General features: G+C 41.3%; 1 non-coding gene across 1 annotated transcript; it reads left to right on the top strand.

Moving 5' to 3' along the window:
* The first annotated feature begins 4,547 nt into the window (after window positions 1-4,547).
* On the top strand, window positions 4,548-4,654 carry LOC141624722 (small nucleolar RNA R71). Its single transcript, XR_012534528.1, has one exon. It is a non-coding gene; the product is annotated as a small nucleolar RNA R71 (small nucleolar RNA).
* Window positions 4,655-4,927: the final 273 nt, after the last annotated feature.

The raw sequence follows: 4,927 nt of genomic DNA, 5'->3' as shown, positions 1-4,927 counted from the left end.
ACCTCTAGAAGCACTAGGAAAGAAGGTTTCCTTATCCGCCCAACTAGGAAAAGGACAAGGACAAGATGGGTCAAGAAGTCCTCGCCTAGCAAGATGTAGGAGAGGTGGATATTATGCTTTATAAGCATTGACTCTATCCTCATAAGCTTGCTTGTGTATTTCTTTCATCAAGAGAGTCAAGTAGTCATTCCCCGCTTTAACATTTTCGGGTTGAAATTCATGGTAGGTGAATGGGTAAGGTGGGGTGATATTGGAGGAGGAGGAGAGCTCGGCAATGTCTTCCCCTTGGTGTTATATAATATACTCGGCTTCTTCGGAGAGTGGGAGAAGGTAGTTTGGCCTATGAACATTCAATCGGCAAATCTTGCTTGGCAATGTGAAGGATTTAGCTTCTTTTGTTAACCACCCAAATTTGTCATCAAGAGTATCATTCGTGACCCATTTGAATTTTTGAACCATGGTGGCCAGATCATTGATATGGCCTCCCTTAACCGGTTTATAGGTGCTATCCTTGTAGATATTCCGGTAGAAATGTTTTGCCAAATAAATTACCAAACCTCCATTAACAATAAAGGCCGTGGCTTCTTTGCCATGATCGACTTTGAGCCACCTCTCAATCAAAAGTTGAAGAATGTTGTACTTTTTGGTGAACTCTCTTCCAATGTCCAAGGTCGACTAGAGATAAATAAAGTCAAGTTCGATGAAATGGTTCGTGCCCTTCCTAGCAATCAAAGTATGCCCAACAACCTTGTGACATATCCTTATGCCCGGATGATGGACAAAAAGAGCACGATAATCATGATAAGATGTAAACTCTCTCCCGGTAATAGCCTTCCATAGGGGAGCGGGGTCATACTTGGTAGGTTTCTTCGTGTAGGTCGGGTCATTCCTAAGGCCAAAAACATTACCAAATTCTTCAAAAGACAATTTCCTATCAACATTCTCGGGCCGGAATTCAATGTTCCTTAGAGCCTCCACTTTGGTAACTTTCAATGAGCTTAAAAACTCTAAGGTGTGGGATGAGTAAGTCAACTCTTGCATATTAAACAATGTACTCAATCCCATGGACTCGAAAAAGGTCTTGGTTTGTTATAGGACACCCAATTTTGACAAGGTCTCTTGGCATATGAATTAGGTGGGTAAAATATATTTCTTAGCAAAGGAAACAAATTTCTCCCTATGAGAGTCGGAAGTGAAAATTGCCTCCGGATAATTATCTAGTTGTCCAACAACCGGAGTAGAAGTAATAGCTTCCATAGAAGGAATAGACTCTTGAATTTCCAACCTTGCATTTTGAACCACCAATGCCTTAGATGCTTGAATAGCTTGAAGAGCTTGTTGTCTTTTGGAAAGGTTCTTCTTTGGGGGTGCCCTACTTCCACCTTTTGTTCTTGCCATGCTCCTCTATGTAGTAACACCAAATGTAAGCTTGATTTCTTCAAATTTCAATAAGACCCAAATCGATTTAGGATATTTTAATGTTGCCTTGTATCCCAAAAATCGACTCAAACTTTGAAGATGTTGGTGTTTTAATCAGTTGTTGTTGGTGAAGGAGTGATTTAATTGTGTTTTAAGGAAGTTTGGATTTAATTTGGGTGATTTTGGTTGAGAAATTTGATGTTGTTTGATGGAGAGAATGAGGGTTTTGAGGGTTTGGAGTAGTGTTTATGTTGTGAATGAGGAAATGAGATGGGGAAAGGGGTATTTAATCCCGTTATTTTTTTGAAAATCAGAGCGGGAGACGAGCGGACAGGCGTCGTGACGAGCGGATTCTTCTGTTTTTGGCTTCAGAAAAAACGCGCTGGGGACGAGCGTCTTATCTGCAAGACGAGCGTCTTTTTTTGGCAGGACGAGCGGACTGGATTGGAGACGCTCGGATTCCTTATCAGGGAGAAATCCCAGAATTCTTCAGCAATAAGACTAGCGGATTCCCAGTAGGACGAGCGTCCTGACTAAGATGAGCGGATTCCCACGTGGGATGCTCGGATTCTTCGTCAGACCCAAAATTTTCTTTTCCAGCTTCACAGGACGAGCATATCCTACCCTGGACGCTCGGGTTCTTCTCAGGACGAGCGAATCCTCGTCGGGTCGCTCGGATTTTCCCTCTGCCACACAGAATCAGGTCAACCCGTGGCCATTTCGTAACCCGTGTAATTCACTCTTCATTTCTTGTGGTCTTCATTGTGGGGGCACTACGAAGGCTTGGATAGCCTAGGCAATTGTTATCCCTACACTAAGGCAAAACACTACACATCAATAATCACATAAGTCCCTCCCTCACTTCTCTTAAAATGATGAAAATATTAATCAAGGCATAAAAATGTAAATCCAAAATTGACAAAAATACAATAATTAAAATGCGAGTTAGGGAGTTAGAATATTTACAAATGGTGGTTTAGGAAGGACTCCACCAAACTCTCATCCAATAATGAGATGTCAAGAGGGCATGTTCAAGGTGTTGTTGATGTTGCTCAACACCTTGAAGAAGTAGACGAAAGCTTGTTCATTGTCATGATGAAGATCTTCAATAGACCTTTGCACTTGTTGTTCTTCATGGTGGTCTTGGGTCATAGCATTACCGATATAGGGATTGAATATCCCTTCAAACTCATCATCCCAAAGACCGCATACTTCGTCTACTTGATCCCTTAAAATGTCATGAGTTGTTGAAGACAACTCTCCTTCTTTCTTGTCTTGGCCAATGAGGCCTTCTTCTTCACTTGTCATGGGTGAGCTTTTCAAGCTCTCTTTGTTGAAACTTCCTTGCTCTTTGAATGGAGCATCATCCACTTTTTTCTTCCATTGAAATGCCAACTTCTTCCTATCATCTTGCCGGCAATTGTGATCAACCATAAAACATGGCTCATGTAATCGGGGAGCTCTCATTGTCTTGTCAAGATTAAAAGTGATTGTTTCATCTCCCACTTCAAGGGTGAGCTCTCCATGTTTCACATCAATCACCGCTCCCGCGGTGTGTAAGAAAGGTCTTCCTAAAATGATAGGAATGTTGGAGTCTTATTCCATGTCAACAATAACAAAGTTCACCGGGATGAAGAACTTGCCAGTTCTTACCAGCACATCTTCCCATACCCCTAAAGGTGTCTTCGTAGATCGATCCGCCATTTGAAGTGTGATATTGGTGCACTTAAGTTCTCCCATTCCTAGCCTCTTGCACACCGAATATGGCATGACACTCACACTTGCCCCAGGGTCACATAGAGCTTTGTTGATCGTAGTGTCACCAATGGTGCATGGGATGGAGAAACTTCCCGGATCCTTTAATTTTGGAGGTTAAATTCCTTGTAGGATGGCACTACTCACTTTAGTGAAAGCAATAGTCTCAAGCTTCCGGATGTATTTCTTCTTTGTAAGAATATCTGTCATATACTTAGCATAGGCCAGAACATGATTGATTAATTCCGTACATGGAATTGAGACTTCCAAGTTCTTGACAATCTCCATAAAATTCCCAAGTTGGTCATCAAACTTAGGCTTAGCTTGACGGCTTGGAAAAGGAAGTCTAATCACAATAGGCTCCTTCTCTTTGGCCTTTTATTCATCCTTCTTTGAAGCTTCTTGAATGGTGGGTTCTTCTTCTTTAGAGTTTTCAACAACTCTTTCCTTGTCACTAGCATTCACAACATCTTCATCAATGGGCCTCTTCGGCCCTTCATACCTTGTACCACTCCTCAAATGGATGGCACTCACCGATTCTTATCTTGAGGGATTACCTTGAGGTGGTAATTGCCCCTTCTGTCTTTGTGAACTTGAAGATGCCAATTGAGACATTTGGGTCTCCAACATCTTTGTGTGAGCTAGGATGTTGTTGATGGTGATGTCTTTTGCTTGACTATCCTTTTGCATTTGAGTGAAAAACTCTTGTTGGTTCTTTTGCATTTAAAGGACCGGTTTTTGAACATCAAAACCTTGGTCATTTGTTTGATTGTATGGAGTTTGGTTTTGATAACTTTGGTTTTGATTGTAAAAGGGTCTTTGAGCTTGGTTTCTCATTGGAGGTGGGGTGTATGTTGTTTGAGGGTTTTGAATATTTTGGCTTTTATATGAGAGGTTGGGATGGAATTTGGTGTTTTCATTGTAATAGTTGGAATAAGGGGTACCACTCTTGTATGCTTGGAAAGCATTCACTTGTTCCCCTACATTCACTTTGGCCATGTCCCAAAGTTCCATAACTCTCACATATTCCACTTGGAATTGATGAAGATGCCACCATGGCATTAACATGTTTCTTATATTTGGAGGCTTCTTCGAGCTTAGCTATAGCCTTCTCAAACTTCAAGTTAATGGTATCAATATGAGCACTAAGTTGAGCACCCAATTGAGTAATAGAGTCCACTTCATGCTTTCCTCCTCTAGTAGCCTTCCGAGGTCTACTATATTGTGAGTTATGGACCGCCATTTACTCAATCTTGTTCCATGTTTGATTATCATAAACTTCGGTAAACATACCATTTGATCCCATATTGAGAATGTTTCGGGAGTCTTCATATAGAACATTCCAAAATTGTTGTACCAAGAACCACTCGCTAAGTCCGTGATGAGGACATGAGCGGTAAGTTCCCTTGAATCGCTCTCAAGCTTCATATAAAGATTCTTCGTCCCTTTATTTAAACCCGGTGATTTGGGCTCTTAGCATGTTAGTCTTTTCCGGAGGATAGAATTTCTTGTAGAAAGCAAGTGCCAATTTCTTCCAAAAGTCAATACCAAGAGTGGCCTTATCAAGGCTCTTCAACCATTGTTTTGAGATACCAATTAAAGAAAAAGGAAATAAGACCCATCGAATTTGGTCTTGAGTAACTCCGGTTTGAGAAATCGCATCACAACAGTCACAAAAAGTCTCCATATGAGAATGTGGGTCTTCACTAGACATCCCCCCAAATTGGCTTCTTTTGACTAATTGGATAAATGC

Source organism: Silene latifolia, chromosome X (genome assembly GCF_048544455.1).
Source record: "Silene latifolia isolate original U9 population chromosome X, ASM4854445v1, whole genome shotgun sequence".
Taxonomy (NCBI): Eukaryota; Viridiplantae; Streptophyta; class Magnoliopsida; order Caryophyllales; family Caryophyllaceae; genus Silene; species Silene latifolia.
Note: the sequence above shows the minus strand (reverse complement) of the source record. Positions and strands in the feature narration are given on the sequence as shown.